General features: G+C 41.5%; 2 long non-coding RNA genes across 2 annotated transcripts; one reads left to right on the top strand and one right to left on the bottom strand.

Annotated features, from left to right (window-relative positions):
- The first annotated feature begins 473 nt into the window (after positions 1–473).
- Positions 474–15,875, top strand: LOC145820614 (uncharacterized). The gene is made up of 3 exons (XR_014362502.1): positions 474–1,023; positions 1,231–1,667; positions 15,215–15,875. It is a non-coding gene; the product is annotated as an uncharacterized LOC145820614 (long non-coding RNA).
- A 4,676-nt stretch (positions 15,876–20,551) lies between these two features.
- LOC114304768 (uncharacterized) lies at positions 20,552–21,417 on the bottom strand. Its single transcript, XR_014362498.1, has 2 exons — positions 21,283–21,417; positions 20,552–20,921 (listed from the first exon to the last, which is right to left on the bottom strand). It is a non-coding gene; the product is annotated as an uncharacterized LOC114304768 (long non-coding RNA).
- Between the last annotated feature and the right edge of the window lie 5,056 nt (positions 21,418–26,473).

The following is a 26,473-nucleotide window of genomic DNA, read 5'->3' as shown; positions in this document are numbered from 1 at the left end:
AAAATTATTATTAAGCTTCGAGTGAAGTTCAAACTTAATTAATATTAATGAATTGAGCCGACCTTAAACTTGATTAATTATCAAGTAGAACTCAAATTAAATAATTGAACTTAATAAATCAGCAATGGCAGGTATCATGAAAAACCTTTCATGAAAATAATCATGAAAACTTTGTGATCCTTGGATTACACTTAGAATAAAGTACTACACACTAATCAAGGTAATCTAAAAATCATAAATCTTTCATAATCATTTTTGTGAAAATTTTTCATAATTCGTAATTTTTCTCTTAATAAATAAATGAGCTGTACTCAAATTTGATAAAACTCAACTTCACTCAATTTGTTTGTAACCCTGTTTATATGTGGTGGGAAAAAAAACAAAAAAAAAATTCAGACCCCAACTATAATCTTGTCCAAAAGACCCAACACTATTGGGTTAAAATAACACTCACAACCAAACACCTCCCAAGATTTACTCTAGCTCTCTCTCCATTACCTAGATAACTCCGACCCGAGAGCGCAAACAAAGCTATCGCTTCGAACCTTCTGAAACAATTCTTTACACTCCCAAGAAACACACCAGTCCATGGAAGAAGAACCTAACAAACCCGCCCAAACTACACCACTACCAACCCAAATCCCAGATCCAAACACACCCCAAAACCTCCCTCCTCAACCTTCTCCATCCATGGAACAACCTCAACCGCCCCAAACAACACCCCCATCTCAAGACCCAGATCCAAACACAACCCAAAACCCCCCAAATACAAACCCACCAAACCCATCACAAAATCTCATTCCTCAACCAATGGAAGAATCTGAAACTGCCCAAACGACATTGCCTACTCAAAACCCAATTCCAAACCCACCAAACACAACCCAAAATCTCCCTCCTCCTCATCTTCCTCCTTTGCCTCAAAAGAACAACAAGAGACCTCTTGACCAAAATGGGCATATTCAGAACTCCAAGTACTGCAAGATGCGAGCTGTTCTTAAGGACCTTCGTCCCCATTTCATTGAGGTAATAATATAATTCAACTCTTTTTTGATAAAGTTTCCATTTTGTGTTGAAAATTTCATATTTGGGTTTGTTTCAAATGGGTTGAGAATGCAATTGATCCGTGGGTACTGGAAATTTTTAATTTGGTTTTTGTGTGATTCTATTTCGGGGTTTTTTGGTTGATGCATTGATTTATTTATTTATTTATTTTGTTTTTTGTTTTTGTAGGATTAATTAATATATTCAGTGATTTTATTTATGGGTTTTCTTTTTGCTACATTATGATCTACTCTTTTCGCTACATTGAGCTGTTCTTAAGGACCTTCGTCCCCATTTCATTGAGGTAATAATATAATTCAACTCTTTTTTGATAAAGTTTCCATTTTGTGTTGAAAATTTCATATTTGGGTTTGTTTTAAATGGGTTGAGAATGCAATTGATCCGTGGTTACTGGAAATTTTTAATTTGGTTTTTGTGTGATTCTATTTCGGGGTTTTTTGGTTGATGCATTGATTTATTTATTTATTTATTTTGTTTTTTGTTTTTGTAGGATTAATTAATATATTCAGTGATTTTATTTATGGGTTTTCCTTTTGCTACATTATGATCTACTCTTTTCGCTACATTGAGCTGTTCTTAAGGACCTTCGTCCCCATTTCATTGAGGTAATAATATAATTCAACTCTTTTTTGATAAAGTTTCCATTTTGTGTTGAAAATTTCATATTTGGGTTTGTTTTAAATGGGTTGAGAATGCAATTGATCCGTGGTTACTGGAAATTTTTAATTTGGTTTTTGTGTGATTCTATTTCGGGGTTTTTTGGTTGATGCATTGATTTATTTATTTTGTTTTTTGTTTTTGTAGGATTAATTAATATATTCAGTGATTTTATTTATGGGTTTTCTTTTTGCTACATTATGATCTACTCTTTTCGCTACATTATGATCTACTCTTTTCAGTATATTAATTTGTTCACTCAATTTTATTTGGTATTAAAAATTTCATATATTGGTTTATTTCTAATGGGTTGAAAATGAGAGTGGCTGTACTGTTATTATATGTCAGATCTTGTGGCTGCTGGAAATTTGTTATTTGATTTTTCTGTGATTCTATTTCTGGATGTGTTTGGTTGATGCATCAGTATTAATGTATTTATTCAGTGATTTTATTTCTAGGGTTTCTTTTTGATACATTATGATCTTCCATGGTGAGGGCCGGACAAATTGAAGGCCAAGCGCGTTTGGACCAGGATAGCTTTGGGCTTGCTCGGAGATGGGGCTGCTCGGTTAAAGCCCAATATTGCGCTGGACCGAGCTACCTGAACCTGAACAGGTAGGAACCGTGCTACTTGAGTTACTCGGCAGGAGGGTTTGCGCGTTTAGCTTGGCAGGAAGGCTCGCGCGTTCAGCTCGGTAGGAAGCCCTTTTGTTAACCGACGTGACCTATCTCGAGCTCGGCTTTGCTGGAATACAACCGAGCTCGGTCGGTATGGAGCTTGGTTAGTAGAGCACTCGAGCATGTAGTGCATCACAGACGGGAAAGGCCGAGGTGGTTCCGCCGGTCTGCCGGGCTTCGTTGACATATCCTGACAGTTTGGTTAGGTGGTGATTGCTGGATTTGTGCTGATAGATGGGATAGCAGCACCACGTGTCGAGAGACTAATGGGAGTAAATTTGGGACACAGAAGGTATATAAGCATGTCTGCGCCCCCCATGCTGAACATGACCATTTTGGTGAGATACACTAAACACTGAACACTCTCCTCTCTCTCTCTATCCCTAGGTGTGTGCTAACTTGACCGTCAGAGGGGTTTTCCGGCCACACACCGCCGGGTAGCTCACCGTCGTTGTGTTCGCAGGACGATCGGATAGACTCGGAGCTCGGAAGAAAGGAGTACGGGCTCGCCGGAATATTTGCTCCCTGTACAATGGGCGCCGTCTGTGGGAACTTGATAGACAAAACCTTGTCTTCTCAGCTCATCTGATCGCCGTCCATGGCGAACAACGATGAGATTCCGTTGTTCGCCATCGACGGAGTTATCCCGGAGTCACCCAGACGGAGAGACAGACTCCCCGCCGTTCAGAACATGGCGGACCTAGAGACTTCCCCAGGAGGACATTCAAAAGACGCGCAGGATAAGCGCGGAAGAAGCTTTGGACATTCTCGGAGTCCAGACGGTCACCGGCGGTGGAGAGAATCGCATGCCAGACGTCTGGAACACAAGCTAAGGGACCAAGAAGCCGTCATCCGGAGAATGGCGGCGGAAATGGAGGATCTTAAGCGACATGTCAAAGGGAAGGGTGTAGCTGGAGTGGGAGACCACAGTGAGTGCACCCAACCCCACCGTTCAGACAGTTAGAGCCAGCGGCATACCCCGTCCCTCTCAATCACCAGAAGTTACAAGGTTGGAGATTCCGACGCCCCCGTAGAGAAATCCAACGCGCATGACAGCACTTACCAACCCTCACGTCCGGCGACGATGTCGGGGTACTCTTACTCCGCTCGTTTAGAGGATTTGCGGGAAGTCTTGAAGGAGCGGGCTCGCCGGTGGGAGACTCAGTGGGTACCGGCATTCCAGCAGTTATCCTATAGGGGTCGCGCCAGTGAAGAGGTCGTAATGCTTCCACCCCACCTAGCTGTGCCTCCTTCTCCAGACACGGTTTTGGCAAGGCTGAGCGCCACTCCTTTCTCCCTGGAGATATAAACAACACTGTTTCCCGCGGGCTTTCACCAACCAAAGTTCACGCTCTATGACAGAAAGACCGATCCATACATGCATGTAAGCCACTTCCGACAGGTCATGGCCGGATATAGGCGGAATGACGCTCTTATGTGCCTTATCTTCCCGTCAAGTTTGGGCGAGCTGGGCTTGAAATGGTTTGAGAGGCAGCCGGAGGGGAGCATCGAAAGGTGGCAGCAATTGGCGGGAGCCTTTGTGACGCGTTTCAAAACCAACAGCAGAACGCCAAAGGAAGTTGACCACCTTCTTAGTGTCAAGATGGAGCCGAGTGACATACTCAAGGCATACAACTCCAGATACTGGGAAACATTCAACGAGATCTTGGATTGCCCGGTCAACCTGACAATCACACAATATAAGCGTGGTCTCCCGGTCGGACATAGATTGCGGGACTCGCTTACCATGCACTAGCCGACATTCATGGGCCAACTAATGCAGCGCATCAATGAGCACATCCGAGTAGAAGATGATGCGGCCGCGTCTACCGTGAAGGCAACTCAGGTAGCAACAGACAAGAGGTCGGCTGGCAAGGTGCACGCAGTTGGACAGGAGGCCAACCAGTCAAATGATCGTGCCGAGGAATCTGACCAAGGTTCAAATCGTCGAAACCGGGGTAGGGGACGGCGGAATGACCGAGATGAATACCCTCGCAACGACGAAGCTGACGCAAACAGAAGGTTGAAAGCTCGGACAGGCATCACCACAGTCTTTAAGATTCCAATCTATCGCATACTCAGTGAAATCTATGACAAGGATTGCGTCCGGTTTCCCGCTAAGTTAGGCGATGCGCAAAAAGGCTTCAATCCGCGGTACCGTTGCACATTCCACCGGGAGCGCGGACATCGGACAGAGGACTGTTTGCCTCTGAAGCAACACCTGGAGGAGCTAGTCGCAGTCGGACACTTGGACCTTTACATTGATGGGGGTGTGAAGGCCGCACATCAAGCCCCGGTTGACCCGCGTGGACTGGATGACCTGGAGGCGGCCCCACAAGGAGTTGTTAATGTCATCCACGGCATAGTGGAGCCGGCGCGTGTATGCGAGCTTTGAGGTATGATCAAGAAGGCAGACAACATGAGGGAAGTTTTGTCGGTCCAGCCCGCGGTCAAGAGGGGGAAAACCGAAGAGAGACGTGATCAGTTTCTCTACAAGGGACCTAGAGCGCATTCAGACGCCGCACAACGATGCCTTAGTGGTCACACTCCGCGTCAAGGAATTCGAAGTCAAGCGCATCTTGATCGACCAGGGAAGCTCGGTCGAGATCATGTATTACGACGCGTTCAAACAGCTCAAACTCTGAGATACAGACTTGGCCCCGGCAACTTCGCCACTGGTTGGTTTCAACTCTCAGCCGGAGTGGCCTTTGGGAAAAATTATTCTGTCAGTCAAAGCAGGATCCGTGGTCAAGCAAGTGGAGTTCTGGGTATTGCAAGTGCCGTCTACATATAACCTGATCCTTGGAAAGGGATGGCTTCACGCTATGCAAGCCGTAGTGTCGACCTACCATCAGGTGATGAGATTCCCCTAGACTATGGGGGCAATTGAAGAAGTTTGGGGCGATCAGGTCATGTCGAAGCAATGCTTCGTGGCAGTAAATGAGAGCCGAGCTGCCAAGGGCTTTGTCCAAATGATTGAAGGACCAGAAGATCGGGGAGTCCTTGATGACGTGGGCACTAAGGCGGAGGACAAAGCCATTGAAGAGTTTGTGGAAGTGCGGATTGACAAGGAGAGCCCGAACAAGTTCTTGCTCGGATCAAGCCTTACCGCCCAAGAGAGGACTGTGATGGTGGAGTTTTTGATGGCAAATATCGAAGTTTTCGCATAGTCGCCTTACGACATGCCCGGCATCGATCCGAGTTTTATTTGCCATCACCTCAATGTTTTTCCCGGGGCAAAGCTGGCCATTCAGAGAACGAGGAGATCGGCGCTACACCATGCCGAGGTAGTTGCAGAAGAGGTAAAGAACTTGCTTGAGACACGAGCTATTCAGGAGGTGCACTACCCTCGGTGGATTTCAAACACGGTCGTTGTACCTAAGAAGAATGGGAAGTGGCGAGTTTGCGTCGACTACAAGACCGTCAACCGTGTTTGCCCCAAAGACAACTTTCCTCTGCCCAGAATAAACTAGCTTGTCGATCTCACGGTCGGGCATAACAGGCTCAGTTTTTTGGACGCCTACCACGGCTATCATCAAATTGCAATGCATGGCCCCAATCGTGAGATCACCTCTTTCACTACTCCCAGGGGACTCTTCTGCTACCGAGTCATGCCTTTTGGTTTGAAGAACGCCGAGGCAACTTTCCAAAGGATGGTGACCAAAATGTTCTCTTATCTGCTTAGCCGGACAATGGAGGCTTATATTGATGATATGGTGGTCAAAAGCCGGCATCAAGCCGACCACTTGTCTGACTTGGCCGAGATGTTCACCATTCTCAAACGACACAAGCTACGCCTGAATGCGTCCAAGTGTGCCTTTGGCGTGGGATTCGGAAAATTCTTAGGCTTCCTAGTCACGAACCGAGGCATCGAGGCAGACCCCACACAGATCAGAGCCGTACAAGAATTAAAGCAGCCGAGCTCGGCTAAGGACGTGCAGCATCTGGCCGGAATGGCCGCCGCGCTTAACCGATTCATAAGTCGGTCATCAGATCGCTGCCGCCCTTTCTTTCAAGCCTTGAAAACAAAGTTCTCATGGGATGAAGAATGTGATCGGGCATTAGCCGAGCTCAAAGAGTATCTGTCTTTAGCACCACTATTGGTAACACCGAAGCCCGGCGAGGAACTTTACCTTTATCTAGTCATTTCTCAGCATGCAGTTAGTGCGGTGCTTGCCCGGTCGGAAGGAATCAAGCGCCTCCCTATCTTCTACGTAAGTATAACCTTGCTACCGACAATGTTGGCGACGCGGAACTTGCGCGCCTCGCCGAAGAACCTTCAGCTAGTACGACACTACAGCCCGGCGACGCGACGACGGAGTTGGGTATTACCAACCAACCTGCTCTGTCCGTTGCTGCATCGCCAGAAAGGGAGGAAGTGGAACCGATCAGCATTGAACCTGACCCCGCACAGCCGAGTGACCATGCGCCCATCCACCTGCAAGCCTTCCAGGACCCCTCAGAATGTTGGAAACTCTTTGTGGGCAAAATGTGGAAACTTTTCGTAGATGGGGCTTCTAACCACCATGGTGCCGGGCTGGGCATAGTTTTGATTTCGCCAGACGAACTGACCATCGAACACTCTATCACTCTTGGATTCTCAGCATCAAACAATGAGACTGAGTACGAGGCGCTTTTGGCTGGGCTCAAGAGCGCGCTTCAGATGCACGCATCCGAGCTAATGGTTTATAGTGATTCCCAACTTGTGGTTAACCAAGTTTTTGGGATTTACGAAGCTAAAGACGACAGGATGGCAAAGTACCAAGCTCTGGTAAGAGACCACATCAAGCGATTCCAGGCAATAAGGGTCTAACAGGTTGGCCGTGAAGAAAACGGCCGAGCAGATGAATTAGCCGGCCTCGCTTCCATGGTCGATAACACATCTCCCAGCCCTCTCCTGATTGAATTCCTTCCGAGACCCAGTATTGAGGAAGCCGAGCAGACAGAAGTACTCTACACCGAGCTAGGTCCTTCCTGGATGGACCCAATTATCCTCTTCCTTAAAGATCGGACCCTCCCCACCGACAAAAAGGAAGCACATAAAGTCCGGGTGAAGTCAGAGCGGTTTTGGCTCTCTCCATCTGGCGCTCTATACAAGAAGTCTTTCACTGGTCCCTATCTCAAATGTGTACATCCGAGCAGCATGGAGGCTTTCCTGTACGAAATTCACGAGGGCATCTGCGGCAGTCACATAGGGGGCAGATCTTTGGCCTACCGAGCTATCTCGCAAGGATATTGGTGGCCGTGCATGCAAGCAGATGCCCAGAAGTATATTCGCAAATGTGAGAAATGCCAAAAGTTTGCCCATCAAATTCACCAACCGGCCAGAGAACTTCTTCCCCTCACCAGCCCTTGGCCCTTTGCGATGTGGGGGCTGGATATAGTGGGACCACTCCCGACAGCACCAGGCAACCAGAAGTTCTTTATCGCTGCCACAGACTACTTCACCAAATTGGTGGAAGTTGAGCCTTTGGCAACGATCAAGGAGAAGGATGTAAAACGGTTTGTCTGGCAGAACGTGGTAACACGGTTGGCGTCCCCAAAATTCTGATCTCTGATAACGGCACCCAATTTGACGGCCGCCTATGCAGAAGATTTTGTGAAGACTTGAAGATCGAATTCTATGACTCTACCCCGGCTTACCCGCAGTCTAACGGTCAAGCCGAAGCATCAAACAAGACCATTCTTGATGGGTTGAAAAAAAGGCTTGAGAAAGCCAAGGGAAAATGGGCCGAGGAACTCCCAAGCGTTCTTTGGGCATACCGAACGACCCTGAGGCGATCCACCGGGGAAACTCCTTTTGCTTTGGCGTATGGCATGGAGGCAGTCATCCCTTTGGAAATCGGTATGCCCACCCTCCGCAGTGAAAGTTTTTAGCCCAAGCTGAACTCTGAAGCGATCGCCCTAGAATTGGACCTAGTGGAAGAACGCCAGGAAAAGGCTCTCATCCATGCCGCCTACCAACAAGAGCTTTCAAGAAAATACAACAAGACGGTGCAACCCAGACCGTTCAAAGTAGGCGATTGGGTTTTAAGGTAGGTCATGGGCAATACCCTGGTGCCAGGAGAAGGCAAACTAGGGGCAAACTGGGAAGGACCTTACAAGATAATCGGTCTGGCGGGTAAGAGGGCATATCATTTGGAGGATTTAGAGGGCAAAGGAATACCCCGGCCATGGAATACGGCCAACCTCAAACTGTACTATTTTTAGTTTTTCATAGTTTGTGTTCTTTTTGTGCATAGGAATTTTTGGCCTCGCACTTCAGAATGTAATATTCTTTTTGTCAATATATAGAAGTGTCTTGTCTTTGCTCCAGCATTCTGCGCATTTTCGTTGCTTATTGTTTGATTTAAACTGAGATGTTTACTCCAGTCAAACAAGTTGATGATTTGTTCAACTTTATAATTTAGGCCAAGTTTGGGTACTTCCAAAAAAGCCAAAAAGCCAAAAAGTTACTCAAAAAGTTAAAAAGTTAACACTATTCACCAAAAGTCAACAATTACGGCTGCACAACTCCCAATTCAAATTTTTCCCTACAAATCAATTTTTACAATTTTTTATTATACATTTTTCAATAAAAAGTCAAAAAGTTAACCCAAACATCTATATTTTCAACCTCAATTTTTTAGTCCAAAAAGACAAAAAGTGCACTTTTTTAGTCTTCCCAAACTTGGCCTTAAACTGAGATGTTTATTCCGGTCAAACAAGTTGGTGATTTGTTCAACTTTGAGATTCCAACCGAGATGTTTTATTTCGGTTAGTTGAGTTGATTTATTCAACTTTGAGATTTGAACCGAGATGTTTACTCCGGTCAAACAAGTTGATGATTTGTTCAACTTTGAGATTCCAACCGAGATGTTTTACTCCGGTTAGTTGAGTTGATTTACTCAACTTTGAGATTTAAACCGAGATGTTTTATTCCGGTTGACTAAGTTGATGATTTGCTCAACCTCTTTGAACTTCAACCGGGATGTTTTACTCCGATTGACTAAATTGAAGATTTATTCAACTTTTGTGAAACTTCAACCGAGATGCTTTACTCCGGTTGACTGAGTCAATGATTTACTCAACTTTATGATTCAAACCGAGATGTCTTTTCCGGTTAAATAAGTTCAACAAAATGGTCTTTTTGTTTGCCGAAGTATTTTGTCCGGCTGAAGTTATTTAGCGTGAAGACCGTGCAAACACTTGTTGAAAATTGAACTTTTTCATTGATGTGCAAAATAATTACAGGAGGTGGGGCAGATAGCCCGGTTACATGTTCAAACAAAAAAGAAAGAAGACAAAGGAAACTAAGCTAGGGGGGAAAGGTCTGTGAATTCATCCCTAGTTGAGACCTCCAAGTCAACCGTGGTTGTGGTCACCTGGGCGCCGGTCTTCTCCTGGCCGGCCTGATTTGGGCGGTTGTCACCCTCCGCATTCTCCTCGGCATCTTCAGCTTCTTCTTCCTCAGCCTCGGCCTGCAACGCGCTGAAGATGTCGTTGGCATATGGCACTAGGTTCGTCGGCAGGAAAACAGCTGGAGGAGAGGCAAACACGTCGTCCCAGATCCTTGGCCGAGCTATTCACAAGCAGCCTTCTAACTCGCCTGGAAGTATATGTCTTGGGTGGCATGAACTTGCTTTGTGTAGCTCTCCTCGGCCTCCTTGAAGCTCACATTGTTTACATCCTCCAGCTCCTCCTTTCTGGATTGCTTCAACCTCTCCAGCTCGGTCTTGAGCGCATCCCTCTCTTGCTCGGCAACACCAAGCTGGCGAGCAACCTTGAGTTGTCAGAATTTGCCATCTCGAGCGAAGTCTTTGATTGCCCCAGCTCGGCCTGAAGGCGTTCGACTTGGCTGGCAGAGTCGGTGACCTTCTGCCGAAGTCGGTGAATGCGCTCCAGGACCAAGTGTTGTTTCTGGATAGCCTGCAAGAGGAAAGTTTGATTAGAGAGGAAACTGAGCAAACACTTGGAAGAAACCGAGCAAACACTTGGAAAAATTTAAACAAAGTTTGCAAAGTTCTTACCCTGGTCATAGACTTGACCGAGGATTTCACCAGCCGGGTGTCCGGCACATGGTCGCTGTCGACCACGTCGCTCGGTAGCAGCAAGGCTTTGGTGAGGTCAAAGGCGAGCAGATGCTCCTTGTCTCCTTTGACAGAAGCTGTCGTCGGGATCTCTTTACCCCGGTGCTTGAGTTGGGGCCTCCACGGCGGAGTTGGGTCCGTTATCACGGTAGGTTGTTCGATGCTGAACTCCACAACTAGCTCAACGGAAGGGTCTGCACGTGGCCTTTTGCCAGCCCGGCGGTTGTCTTTGTTGGCTTGCCCGGCGGCGGGAGACGCCAGTGCGACCACGGTTCCGCTAGATTGCCCGGCAGCAGGAGAGCGGGTCGGGATGCTCGGTATCTCAGTGGAGGTGGCGGTGATGAGGTTTTTGATGCGGCTTCTTTTGGCCATCTCTTCTGCCTCGGTCAACCGGATGAATGGCACGTCTGGTAATGTGGGATCGGGAGGTGGAGATGGAGCGCAAAGAAAGTCTACTTTACTCCGGCGTGGAGCTGAATATCTGTATATCGGTTTGTAACTGAGGAGCTCGTGACAATCCCGGTTGCGGTAGCGGAGCACGGTTCTGATGGCTGCTTCGTTGGGATAATGATAGTGGGCTTGCAAGGCTTCGATTGCTGAGGAAAGAAGAAAAAATGTCAAGTAAAGAATAGTGAAGAAAGATAAATTGACCGAGCAGTTAGCACGGCTTACATGTCTCGTCGAAATTCTTGCTGATAAACCAGCCCGGTACGTCGGCTGTTTTGTAGTTACCAAACACCCAGAAAAAGTCATCGTCGTGCAAGTCCTTGTCTGGGGTGCCGATCACTATCTTCTCCTTGTCCGGTCTGATTTTTAAATAGTAGGCAAGGCCATCGCCTGTATGCCCGAGGGTATACTGGCGCAGTATCTCGGCTAGTCCTAGGTTGGTTCCTAGCCGGTTGTTCAATTCGTGGATCCTGTTGATTATTCTGTAAGTGTTGGTTGAGACCTAGGTTGGAGCTAGCCCGGTGCGTCGCAAGAATTCGCATATTATCAGCGGGTTAACCGGGAAGCGGAGGCCCCTTTCTATAATGGACAGCACGATGAAGGGACACTGGTCTAATCTGTCCCATGGGGTTATGTCCTCAATGCCGAGCTCTAAATGTACGTCGTCCGGGATACCGTACTCTTCCCGGAACGCGGCCAGGGCAACCGGAGTGTCGACAAGGAAGCGGTAACGCCCCATGCGTAGCCGGCTTGTTTAGCTCGGTTGAGGTGGTTTGGCACAGACTGGTGTTTGATGGCTGCTCGGTCTTTGAGAGCCTCGGTATTGGTCAGTGGTCCCCTTGGACTCTGCAGGAAAAGGAGGGTAATTGTAAGTGGAAGCGCGGTCGCGCAAAATGAGCTTGACTTTAGCTTGGTCAGGAAGAGTGCCAGACCACCTCGGTCACTCAAGCGGACCAGATGTCAGCCCGGTCGAGCGGCCAAGTCTTCTGCCTACCTCGGTTTCTACTAAGGTTTTGGCAAACTTGTAATTTGCTCGGTCTTAACGTTTTTTGGGATCAAAAGAAGACCTGGAGCCCGGTCCACCCCAGATCTTCAGGTGTTCATCAGAGAAGCTGAAGAACAGCAAGGAGAACAAGGGGCATGGGAGAGTTTGGGGAGCTATATCCTAAAACCTACGGATTTAGTGCCCTAAAATGTGAAATATCAAATGAAATAGCAATAAAGGGCTCGAAGGACTTACCAGGAAGGGGGTTGAATCTAAGTCTTCACGCACAAACGGAGAAGAAGAACAAGAATGGAGGTCAAGCGTTGGAGCTCTGGAACGTTGAAAGTTGAAGGGGAGTCAGTAAGAATGAAATGGAAGAGGATATGGTGTGTTTGTAGGGGTGAAGAACCGCCAAAAATTTGAATGTGAAGGGACGTGAGGGTTGGCTGCTCGAGGCCAATCAATGCGCGACACATGTCATGATGGCGGCGACGTCAGTACTGAAGAGACAAGACGGCAGTTGTGGCGTCGACCGGGCAAGTTTGGGAGCCAGGCATCTCAACTAGCCCGGTTGCCGTCTTGCAGACCGAGGACCTTGGAAGAATTTACCCCGGTCAAAACAGGTAATCCCAGTCACGCTTATGCAGACGGAATTAAGGGGCAATTGAGAGGGAGATTTATGAGCTGGGAATGGGCCATGGTGAGGGCCGGAAAAATTGAAGGCCGAGCGCGTTTGGACCAGGATAGCTTTGGGCTTGCTCGGAGATGGGGCTGCTCGGTTAAAGCCCAATACTGCGCTGGACCGAGCTACCTGAACCTGAATAGGTAGGAACCGTGCTACTTGAGTTGCTCAGCAGGAAGGCTCGCGCGTTCAGCTCGGCAGGAAGCCCTTTTGTTAACCGGCGTGACCTATCTCGAGCTCTGCTTTGCCGGAATGCAACCGAGCTTGGTCGGTATGGAGCTCGGTTAGTAGAGCACTCGGGCATGTAGCACATCACGGACGGGAAAGGCCGAGGTGGTTCCGCCGGTCTGCCAGGCCCCGTCGACATATCCTGACAGTTTGGTTAGATGGTGATTGCTGGATTTGTGTTGACAGATGGGGTAGCAGCACCACGTGTCAAGAGACTAATGGGAGTAGATTTGGGGCGCAGAAGGTATATAAGCATATCTGCAGCCCCCATGCTGAACATGACCATTTTGGTGAGATACACTAAACACTGAACACTCTCCTCTCTCTCTCTATTCCTGGGTGTGTGCTAACTTGACTGTCGGAGGGGTTTTCCGGTCATACACCGCCGGGTAGTTCACCGTCGTTGTGTTCGCAGGACGATCGGATAGACTCGGAGCTCGGAAGAAAGGAGTACGGGCTTGCCGGAATATTTGCTCCCCATACAATATAATTCAACTCTTTTTTGATAAAGTTTCCATTTTGTGTTGAAAATTTCATATTTGGGTTTGTTTCAAATGGGTTGAGAATGCAATTGATCCGTGGTTACTGGAAATTTTTAATTTGGTTTTTGTGTGATTCTATTTCGGGGTTTTTTGGTTGATGCATTGATTTATTTATTTATTTATTTTTGTTTTGTTTTTGTAGGATTAATTAATATATTCAGTGATTTTATTTATGGGTTTTCTTTTTGCTACATTATGATCTACTCTTTTCGCTACATTATGATCTACTCTTTTCAGTATATTAATTTGTTCACTCAATTTTATTTTGTATTAAAAATTTCATATATTGGTTTATTTCTAATGGGTTGAAAATGAGAGTGGCTGTACTGTTATTAAATGTCAGATCTTGTGGCTGCTGGAAATTTGTTATTTGATTTTTCTGTGATTCTATTTCTGGATGTGTTTGGTTGATGCATCAGTATTAATGTATTTATTCAGTGATTTTATTTCTGGGGTTTCTTTTTGATACATTATGATCTTCTCTTTTTGCTATTTGAGTATATATTAGCAGTGCAAGTGGAATTCATTTGGCGGGTTATTTATTGATACATTTTAATGATAACCAAATCATTTATTCTATAGTTTTACCTTATTTTACATGTTGACAATCTCAGTTGGGTTTTAGGTTTAATTTATTGCATGTTCTAATAATGGGGTGTAACTAAATTAAATTTCTTGTCTTTCTAAAGGAATTGGAAAAATTTACTCGGGTTTGGGTCTGGGGATTACATGTAGTTTAAAAAAGTTGTGATGAGGATTGTATTTGTTTGGTCCTTCCCTGCAAGCTTCAGTTTCTTTCTCACATGATCTTTCATATCTTATTGTCCAATCTCTATTAATATGTTTCGCTGCCCTGGGTTTTTCCTTTTGTACTCTGCATGTTTTTTTGCAATTTGTTTTTATTGAGTTTAAATGATGTTCTGTAAAATGCAATTTGTAAAGAGTCTAAGGACTGTTAAGATACAAAGGCTGGACTTGTTGCTCTTCCTGCTAAAGCAGAGACCCAAATATGATGTGACCAAGATAAAAATATTATGTGGCAATATAATGATTTGCCATCCTTATGGTAAATTTTGTGGCTTAACCACATTTTAGTTGGAGATTTGGCTAGTTAGAGGGTGGGCTGGGTAAATCTCAATTGGATCTTGGCATTATGGTTGCTGCATTCTAGAAATTGCGGGTCTTTTCTAGCAGTTAGAGTGGCACTTTAGTGGTCTGTTAGATCTTCACACAAAGAGGTGGGTAACGTAGCAAAGAGAGGGTCTGTAAAGAGAATTTATGCATCCCTTTTATGCCATGTTTGGTTTGGGGTTATGGGGTGTTTGCAATGTGAGGTTGAGGTTACATAATTACATTTGATTGGTTGCGTTGTGGGAATTTCTGTTGGTCCCTCTTTACATATATAATTATATATATATATATATATTTATTAATTTTTTTTCCTTTGAAGGATACCTCCTCTTCTATGATTTTTCTTTAATAATTATTGTTTTTGTTATAAAGCACGTGAAATGGACTCTTAACTCTGAGAATGAGATACAATTTTTGGGTGTAGTTGATTATTATTTGATCTCTGTAAGTGTAAGACTAAAATAGAGATTGAGTTTCATAGCTCTTCAATGTAAGGCTAGAAATTGAGTTTTGTAGCTCTTCAATGTAAGAATGGGTGAGAAGAAAAGCAAAAGAAAGAAAATAAGGAGATTGGGGTCTGGATGTGTTTTAAGCTACCTATCGAATCCGGGCTCCTTTTTCTAACAATTGTACTCCAATCAACTTATTGGACCATAATTGTTATGATCTTTTTGATGGATAAATAAGGACCTTATTTAACTGTAGTGACTGATGACTGATTTTTTAACTACAGAATAAGATGCAAATTTGGTTTTCACACTTGGAATGTGAGGACAATGTGCGATGAATAGCTGACAAGTGCGGTAAATCATTGTCCTTAGCTGTGAAGTTTTTGCACTGGGCTATCCATTAACCAGGATTGGTCATCACACAAAAGTCGTTTGGCAACGGCCATTAATTTCTGGTTACTTGTACTAAACCTGATGGGACCAAGTACAAATCATTGTTGTTTTTAACTGAAGTATTAATTATGCAACTGGTATTTGTAGTAGTGCCATAGAAGAGGATCTTCCTCCAAGGAAATCATACTAAACGTAGAAGAAATGTATTTCTTATGTGATAACCAAGAATTACCCATAGTTTAATTTGATTTGACTGCTAGAAATTAAAACTTGATTTAAATGGTTTGACTGCTAAAAAGAAAAAAGGTTTTGTTGATAAGTAAATGGTTTATTATACTTTATAGTTTATACCCTTAAACTATCGCCGAATTGTCTATTTTGTCCCTAAACCATTGATTGTGTCTACTAGGTTCTTAAAGTATATAAATCATAGTATATTTAGTCCTGAAATTATCGATTGAATCCATTAAGTCCTTAAAGTATTTAATTCAAATTTATTTAATCCTTAAAAGGATTACAAAAATAAAATTTAAGCCTGTAAATATTAATTAGTAAAAACCATATGTAGTTAAAATTTTATTTCAAAAAAATTTTAAATTTTTATTCTGTCTTTGAAAAGTGGGCGTCAATCCATATATTGAATTTCTTTTTATAAAGATAAGGGTAATTATCTATAGTATTTTTTTACTTATCTTCTACAATGGATACGTGCTTACTTTTATCTAGTATTATATGCCAAATTTCGTATATAATTTTATTTGTTGTTTGTAAGCTTTTAACTAATTTTTTTTTATTACTTAATTAATGTATTATTTTGTTCTATTATTATTTGTAGAGAAATGTTATTATTTAAATTATTGAATTCTACTTTTTCAATATATCTAATATTCATATAATTTATTGACAGGACTGAAAATCAAACTCTAATATTAATTTAAACACACAACGAAATAAAATACTTTTTCAACTCAATAAAAATTTAAAAGATTTTTTGTTGTAATAAAATCTTAATTGGGGAGGGTTTTTTACTAATTTATAATAGGGAAAATTAGTTTAAGGTCTCTTTCCCATTTTTAGTAATGAAATAGATCCGCAATATTATTTTATGTTGTCTAAGGTCCCTTAATCCCATACTCATATATTACAGAGAAATTTGACTATCTCAAATCAAACTTCATTTCTTTCTCTACTTCGATACTGTTTAAACCCTAGCTCTCATCAATCTTCTCCTCTCTCTACAAAAATGGCAAAGAACGGTCGATATCGCCGTCGTCAACAGCTCAATGGGGAAGAAGAAGACGATGACGACAATGTGTACGGCTATGGCGGCACTGTTAGTTTTGCTGATGATCTCTACCTTCCATGTCGATTTAGTTTTGGGGGGGCGAGATGGAGAGGTTACGCTGTCCATACAAATAATAATGATCGCCATAGGAGTTCTTCAAGATCAAGCTACATACAATACTGTCTATAGTCACCAATCCTATCGTAGTACTAGTACTGGTATACCAAGAACATCTCATTAGAAACTCAATTCATCATAATCAGCATCGACTGATTCTAAATCCGAAGGAAGAGTGATTGCGATTGTGTTCTTTGCTGTTTTGTTTATTGTTGTCGTGATGTTTGTCTTCGAGTGCTCGTAGTCACAGCAAAGCAAGGATTATATGCTCATGGTTTAGGTTCTTCATTAATTGATTTCTCTTTGCACTATTGTGTTTAGAGAAATTTTTCAAATTTTTCTGGGGTGCAAATTTCTCTGGAGATGTAATTTTGTGGAAAGGTAGAGAAATTCCTCTGGAAGAGTGGGATATATATGGAAGGTAGAGAAATTTGGGCTATTTAAACCTTCTAGTGTCACTGTACCTTTACAAAGAAGACCAGCATATGAAGCAAGAATAGTTATCTAAACATCATTTGGGCTATTTAAAACATCCAAGTAACAAAGTAGTGTGAAACATCAAATTTGTCATCAATGACATCAAGAGAATTTTGAACCAGATAAATAATTAACCTCATCTACCAAAGAAGTATCTTATCTTGTTTGGTTGAGTTTTCATAATCTGCTTTCAGTTTAGTTTGATCAAAATAAACACCAAAAAAAAAAAAAAAAAAAAAAAATTCAAAAAGATAAAAAAAAATTTGCCCAAAATATGAAAATGTGTGTGTTTGGTAACGTTTACGTTTTCAGTTTATATTTACAAAATTTTATAAACTGGTTTTTGTTTATTTTTAGAAAAACATAAACTACAAACGCGTTTGGTAATTGACAAAATGTTTAAAAAATTTTAAAAATATAAAAAAGAGTGAGAAATGGCAAGTGGTGACAAGTGGCGGCGGAAGACGGTGGTGGAAAGTGGTGACGGTGGGTGATGGCGGGTGGGTGGTGGTGGTGGGTGGGTGGGTGGGTGACGGTGGTGGCGGTGGTGGTGGCCGGTGGTGGGTGGTGGTGGCAGGTGGGTGGTGGTGGGTGGGTGGTGGTGGCGGGCAGGTGGCGGTGGGTGGGTGGGTGACAGTGGCAGGTAGCGGGTGGTGGTGGTGGTGGTAGCGGGTGGTAGTGGCAGGTGGGTGGCGGATGGCGGGTAGGTGGTGGGTGGTAGCGAGTGGGTAGTGGGTGGGTGGTGGTGGCGGGTGGGTGGTGGTGGCGGGAAGGTGGCGGTGGGTGGGTGGGTGACGGTGGCGGGTGGTGGGTGGGTGGTGGTGGTGGTAGTAGGTGGTGGGTGGTGGTGGCAGGTGGGTGACGGATGGCGAGTGGGTGGTAGCGAGTGGGTGGTGGCGGCAGGTGGGTGGCGGATGGCTGGTGGTGGCGGGTGGTGGTGGTGGCAGGTGGTAGCCAGTGGGTGGTGGTGGCGGCAGGTGGTGGGTGGTGGTGGCAGGTGGGTGGTAGGTGATGGTGGTAGTGGTGGTGGTGGTGGTGGTGGCGGGCGGTGGATGGTGGTGGCGGGTGGATGGCAGGTGGGTGGTGGTGGTGGCGGCGGCGGCGGCGAGGGGTGGGTGGTGGTGGCGAATGGGTAGCAGGTGGGTGGTGGGTAATGAGTGGTGGTGGCAGGTGGTGGTGGGGGGTGGTGGCGGAAGACGATGGTGGAAAGTGGTGGCTAGTGTTGGGTGGTAAAAAAAAAAAAATTTGAAAACTCAAAACGGAAACATATTTTTTGTGTTTTCATTTTTTGGCTAAATTTATAAACTGAGACCACTGATTTATAAATCAAAAATTTTACCAAACAAGTTTTTATTTGAGTTTTTAAATTTTTTGTAAATATAAACAGAAAACTGAAAAAATTTAAAAACTTGGTAACACTTACGTTTTCTGTTTTCTGTTTATATTTACAAAAATTTAAAAAACTCAAATAAAAACTTGTTTGGTAAAATTTTTGATTTATAAATCAGTGGTCTCAGTTTATAAATTTGGCCAAAAAATGAAAACACAAAAAATGTGTTTTCATTTTGAGTTTTCAGTTTTTTTTTTTTTTTTGCCACCCAACACTAGCCACCACCTGCCACAATTTTCCACCACCGTCCTCCGCCACCACCACTCACCACCCACTTGCCACCACCACTCACCACCCACCTGCCACCACCACCCACCTGCCACCCACTCGCCATCATCATCCACCCCTCGCCACCACCCACCACCCACCTGTCATCCATCCGCTACCACCCACCACCCGCCACTACCATCCACCGCCCACCACCACCACCCGCCACCTACTTGCCACCACCACTCACCACCTACCTGCCACCCACCCGCCATCCACCTGCCACCACCCGCCACTACTACTACCACCACCCACTCCCTACCACCTACCACCCGCCACCGCCACCCACCCACCCACCACCACCACCACTCGCCACCCACCCACCACCACCACCACCACCACTAGCCACCTGCCACCACCACCCACCACCCGCCGCCACCACCACCACCCACTTGCTACCACCCATCACTCGCCACCGTCACCCACCCACCCACCACCCACCACCATCCGCCACTCACCTGCCACCACCACCCACCACCCGCCACAACCACCCACTCGCTACCACCCACCCACCACCACCACCCGCTACCACCACCCGCCATCCGCCACCCACCTGCCACCCGCCACCACCACCCACTTGCTGCCACCCACCATCTGCCACCGTCACCCACCTACCCACCCATCCGCTACTACCACCCACCCGCCACCACCAGCTACCCACCACCCACCGTCATCACTTTCCACCACCGTCTTCCGCTGCCACTTGCTATTTCTCACTTTTTTTATATTTTTAAATATTTTGTCAATTACCAAACGCGTTTGCAGTTTATGTTTTTCTAAAAATAAACAAAAAATAAACAAAAACCAGTTTATAAAATTTTTGTAAATATAAACTGAAAACGTAAACGTTACCAAACACACCCGTGTTACTAAACGACACTTTAGTGTTTTTGATTATTTTTTTTCTCATTAAACTCAAAAAACATATTTTGAAAACTCAACCAAAAGTTTGTTTGAATTTGTTATTATATTTTTGTTCTGTTTTCACTTTCTGAAAAACACAGAAAACTTGTTTGGTGAACTTTTTTTGATACAATTTTCTAAAAACAATCTACCTTTTAGGAAACAACAAAAGTTGTTTCTGAATTTTTGAAAACTAGCAAAAACATAAACAATTTAAAAATGATGGGTTGAACTTATTATTGTTTTTGTTTCCTATATGAAAATGATTAGTGTTTTTGATTTTTTTCATTAAACTCAAAAAACATATTTTGAAAATTCAACCAAAAGCTTGTTTGATTTTGTGATCATTTTTTCGTTTTTTGTTTTTACTTTCCGAAAAACACAGAAAACTTGTTTGGTGAACTTTTTTCGATACAATTTTCTAGAAACAATCCACCTTTTAGGAAACAACAAAAGTTGTTTCTGAATTTTTGAAAACTAGCAAAAGCAGAAACAATTTGAAAATGATGGGTTGAATTTTTTATTGTTTTTGTTTCCAAAAACATGAAAAATGAAAACAAAGAAAACAGAAAATATAACAAAAACAGGATAAATATGCATTTGTGCTTAACTCTGAAAGCTAATTTCTTTTACCATTGTAGAAGAAAAGTGGAAGACAAATAACGTTGCACTTGGTTAACAGGCATGTTCCCCACAAAACAGAAGGAAGAACCAAAAATACGAGGTGAGATCAGAATGAAGTTCAATGAAAGAGACTTCTAATAGATCCTACATGATTTAAAAAAAAACTTGGGGGCATAAAAGTTGTCCTTTATCAAGAGAATATATACCGGTTTTCAGAAACTCTGGAGGAGTAAATGCCAAATTTGTATTGTAAATATTTCCATTCCCACTACTTGTCATCAGGCCAAAGCACGAAAGTCTAGGATTACAGTCTTGCAAAATTCTAAAAAGATAAATAGAGGAGCCCATATAAAATTCAACTGAATAGAGGTGTCTAAATTAAGGAAATATTTAATATATACCTCATTGAATAAAACTCTGTAAGGATTTAGGTCATGATAAACAGAACAACCTTTGCTTGTACAATATTCTAGAGCTTGTGCAACATGTAAAACCACCCTCAATCGCATTGCCCAGTTCATAGGTTGTGTTTCCCCTAAACCAAAGGAATAATTGCATTATCCAATGCACCAAATTAGATTGGAACTTACCCAAGGATATAGAAATAATGGAAACATATAGCAAATAATTGACGCCAGTAAAAAACAACAATACTAATGGAACCTATAATAAACAAATTTGGATTTAATAGTGAGCTATATAGTATGGACACTTCAAAATAGGTGTCGTAGCAATGTCAGACACATATAAGACGCAGACACAGCTGGGACATGCATCTGACACGCCACATGGAGTGTCTATTTATTAATACTTGTTTTTTCACTGGACATGCTGGGGACACACTTAAGAAGCATTTAGGCCACGTTCAACTTAGCTGGGAAAAAAAAAACCCTTACAGTGAAACAAGTGTTTTGCGAGTGTATTGTTGGGCATATATTCAGCCACAAGCAGCATCTCATCATCTTCACAGCAATAACCAAGCAAGTTTGCCAACCGATGGTTACAGAGATGGCCAACCAACCTCGCTTCTTCTTGTAGTTGCCAAAGAAAAATAATTATAGTCAAGAATGAACAAAAGGCACATCCCAAACACTACATACGTGAAAGACGAAAATAAGTGACGTGGTAATTGAAAACCTATTCAAGACATATGAAGGAACATTGATTTTGACATGGATATGCAAGTCATCTTGGATCAATGCAAATTAAATTAAAAGTAAAAAGAGCAGAACAAATTTTCATAGTGCACAAAAATGTTCTTCACAAATTAGGAGATATGGAATATAAATTTTATAATAAAAAGGAAAACCTGTTTTTAGTTCTACGCAAAATGTAATAAAAGGGTCAAGAAAATATATTATGTGGTGCAGGATTTTTAAGGTAAAAATGGTTTAAGAAACAACACAATTTCATAATTGTCCTGAAGAGAGAGAGAAAAGAAACAACCAGACTCTCACAACACAAGTAGAAGAGGATAGATATGTAAGCCTAAATGAAAAAATCGGGGTGGTCTTATAAAGAAAGGAAAAAGAATGAATACAGTTGAACCTTCTTGTCTGCACCTAAAAACAATTTGATACCGATAGTTAGGACTGCAAATGAACCAAGCTCCTCACAAGCTTGGCTCAGCTTGGTTTGTTACGTATATAAACGAGTACGAGCAAGATTTTTAGGCTTGTTTAATAAACGAGCTTAGGTCAAGCTAGAATAAGCTTGGCCCGTTTATTATTTACTTAAACGATAAGATAAATATTGTTTATATATTAAATAATGTAAAATGTGTTATATATGCATAATTGTAATATAGAATAATATTTAACAGGCTGACCAAGGGACCAAGCTTGATTATCAAGCCTGATTTTTTCTTCATCATCAAGCTTCGAGTTGAGCTTGAGCATGATTAGTATTAACGAGTTGAGCCAAACTAGATAAATAAAAAAGCCAAGCTCAAGTATTGCAAAGCTCAGCTTTGCTTGACTTCATTTGCAGTCCTACCTAATCACGCCCATGTACAATTGCATTGCATGGCAAAGCATGATTATAACAAAAAATTATGCAACAGAAATGTATGAATTCATGTGCTCATGAGAGAGATTCTTCAGAATGACTTTACCAAGAATTGCTTCACATTTGGACAAGGTGTTTTTTTAAAGCGCTTGACAGCGATCCTCTGCTGATTCTCCAGCTTCCCTTTATAAACAACATTTGGAGCCTTCTCACCATTCTCCGACACAATATCCTCTACCGCAAAACCAGAAGTGGCATTCTTTAGCTGCTCTAGTGTGAATTCACAGAATGCAGGCAAGTCGCTGACCTCCTCCTCTTCATTCTCTGACAGCAGACATATCAACCAACCAACACATACATCCAATTAACATAAAATAGAAAAAAATTAAAAATAATAAAAATAATAAAAATAAAAAAGATAGGCAAGGTAACACACCAACATTAGGTGCCTCAACAATAGATGCGCTATGCTGTGAAACCCAACAACATGACAAGAGTTTGGAGGACTGAGAACCTATGTGAATATCAGTGATCGGAGTCTACATAGCAGACACCTCCAAATGTGTGCCTCTCAAACCAAACCCGACATCAATTACAAATCCAACTCATTCAATTCAAACTCATCCAATTAATCATACTTTACACGGTGTCAATCAGTGACAACTTTTCCAAGCTTCTGAATGATAAAACCATAAGCAGAACGTCAGTTCTGCCCTCAAACTCGCCAACTCCGAAGCAGGAATAGATTTTAACAGTCCTCTCTTAAGAGGTGTAAGGTGTATGCTTCAACAACTGCAAATTTATTTGAGTACAGAAATTAGAAAGGCATATATATAGACACCTCTGTCTATCAAAATATATCTTTTTGGGCACTCAAAAAATTTCTTTTAGATATTAAAACAAACATTTAGAACTCAACTTTGTAGAGGCTATTATCAGATTCAAATTCAATTTAAGTAGTACATTAAAAAAATACCCATTAGACAATAAACTGCAATTTGTAATTATATCATATCATAACTCAAACACACAATTCAAAAAACTTGCCTCACCGTTACTCACCTCCTCAATCATCCAAACAAGTCATATAAGTTCTTTTTCTCTCCATTTTTCTTTCTTTTCTCACCAAACCCCTCAATCCAAACAGTCTGTAAATGAAAAACATACCTTTTTAGAGACTCCCTTCTTTCCAAGTCAACTATGAAGCTCAAAACCACAAAAACAGCTCAACCCACATTCCAAAACTAAATACCCACAAAACAACAGCTCACAAAACACCTTTTATTTGCATTAAAATAGATTTCTTTGGAATGTAAGGACTAATACAAGTCTGTATTTTCTTTAAAACCCTCTTCGATCAATTCAAGAACAATTTAAATGTCCCACTAATCCACATTTTGGAGTCAAACATCACAATGCTACGCACGATGAGATCGAAGCTGTTGTCGAATTTTAAGGCCTCAATATTCCCATTTTTTGTTCTTTTTGAAAGCAACAAAAATAGAAAGCAAAGAAACGTGTTTTGATAAAACAATATGAAAACAAAGAACCAATACATGAAGAACTTCGAGAAGATTGAAGTATTCAAGTAGTTACATCAAACACATATGTCAATCTATGTACATGAATATATATTATATGATATTACAAATATAATGGATTGAAGATTTTTTTGTCGGGGTGATCATTCTTTATGCTATTTGGTTTGATTAACGTTTGGTGGGTGGGTTGGTTTGAACTTTTGGCTTCGTTTGCTATGTGCGTTTGTTTTTTTTTTGGCTTTTTAGTTTTTTATTTTTATTTTTTAGTTTAGGGTTAAAAAGTTTTGTTTATAAATTTTTTTGACTTTTTTAATTTTTGTACGAGAAAAAATAAAATTATAATAGTTTAAACATGACATTTTGTCTTGTTGAGTTAAAAAAATTATTTTATCTTTTGTGATTATTTTAGTAAAAAAAAACTCCATTTTAACTTATTCCAAATGAAGACTTTAAAGTTGTGTGATTCTACTTTACACCACTATTTTACCTCTTTACACTCTTCATATGAAATTTTTTTTTTTTTTTTTTTTCAATTTTATCCATGTGTGAAATTACCTTTAAGAACAAAACACTAAAATTAAATAAATTTTGTTATCTCCTTACACTCCTTAATCTTCAATATGTACTCCTTTTTTTCCTTTCTTAATTTTTCTTTTCTCTTGCATACTTCTTCTAAAAAATTGAGAATCATATTATTTTGATCATTAAAGAAATTAATGGATGAAGAAACGGTGGTGAAGAACCATAAAAAATCGAAGTTGTGAGTTTTTTTTTTATATTTATTTGGTAGATTTTTGTTTCATTTTTCTGGCCTGGTGTTCGACTTTCGTTCGGTAGTTCGAAATTGAACAAAATAAAATAGTCCGCCATCACAGTGTCGAACAAAAAATATAAGTCTGGTAACCAACTACGGAATAAAAGATACATTTTCGGTAATCTCAAACCAAATTTTTTTAATTTGTTCAGCTTCTCATTACCATGTATTTTCAATTTCATTTTTTTATATTTTATATTTTTTTGCCTGGAAGGATTATACTTATACTCATTGTAACAACACAAGTACTATAATATTAGTGGACTCTAGTCATGAATTCATTACAGACGAGGTTTGTTAAGTTTTTTTTTTATGAATACAATTTTTTCTTATTTTTAATTTGTATTGAGTTTTATTAATAATTTGACGTATAAATGTATTTATTATCTTTAGATTTTTAGTAGTCGTGAAATATTAATTAAATGGGCTTCTGATGTTAGGAAGAAGACTGGTTTTGTCATTGTTATAAAGATATCAGATGCAGGAGACAATGGCAGAAAACCAAGACCTACACCACTTGCTTGTAAAATAAGTGGTTACTATAGAGACAATAGGAAGATCGAAGGGGAACGATTGAGGTTGACTGGTTCTGAAAAGTGTGGATGTCTATTTCTATTAAGGGGGAAAAATTACCAAGACGAATTGTGATAACATGTTTGATTGATGGATGCAAACAATGACAGATTTTATGGATACTTTATGAATATTCGTACGCTTGATGTTTTTATGAATCATCGTATGGATACTTTTTATGTATGATTTTATGGATGCGTGTTTGATTTATGAATTTTTTTATGCATGCTTCAAGGAAAAAATAAATCTTTCAATGTACAGCGACGAGGGCCTAGACAACTCTATTGTAGTTTGGCAACATGACACTAGAGCAATCCCATTTGTGTAACAATGTATCACTGAACAAACACTTCACAAGTGGCCCAAATTAATTTCTTGTTATCATCTAATTGGACAGCAACGCAATGCTGGGGAAAAAATATTCTCCGATAACATGGCACTGGAGTAATTCAAATTAATTAGCGTTGCATTACCGAGCAGGCCCACCAAAAAATAAAAAAATCATTGTTTAAAAGAAAGTGGCTCTGTAAATGTATAGCAACAGAATGTTGGAGAGATCTATTTTTTCCGATAGCACAACACCATAATAATGTAAATTGTTTAGCACCGTATTACCAAAATTAGTGGTGTAAAGATATGAAATAGTTAATTTAGGGTTAGTTTTGACAATATATTAGAAGTGTAACAAGAATTATATTTTTTTAGTGGTGTAATGAGATGGAGGGTGTAAAGAGATTAAATAGTGGTGTAAGTAGAATCACGGAAGCTTCTATTTGCACACACCCATTACACATCTTTTTCAATAAATAATTAGTTCAGAAGTAGCATTCCGAAAATAAACAACTAGCTCGGAAGTAGCATTATGAAAATAAACAACTTATTCGGAAGTAGAATTCCGAATTTTTTTCATTTTTTCGAATTTCAACTTCTGAATGTGTTTATTTGATGTCCATAATAGTAATTGCACTTGAAATTAAAATTATAATAAAAATAATTATCATTAAGTGTGTGCAAAGAGGGGAATAGGGATGTGCAAATAGAAGCTCCCTAGAATCACCCTTTAAAGTTTGCCAAAGTCACTTCAAAAAGGGCAAATTACACTTTAATACCTCAATTATTATTATTATTTTTTTGATAAATTATAAATAATTT

This window comes from Camellia sinensis, chromosome 2 (assembly GCF_055761805.1).
Source record: "Camellia sinensis isolate YWXY chromosome 2, ASM5576180v1, whole genome shotgun sequence".
In the NCBI taxonomy this organism is placed as follows: domain Eukaryota; kingdom Viridiplantae; phylum Streptophyta; class Magnoliopsida; order Ericales; family Theaceae; genus Camellia; species Camellia sinensis.
The sequence above is the reverse complement of the archived record's forward strand: the minus strand, read 5'-3'. Positions and strand labels throughout refer to the sequence as shown.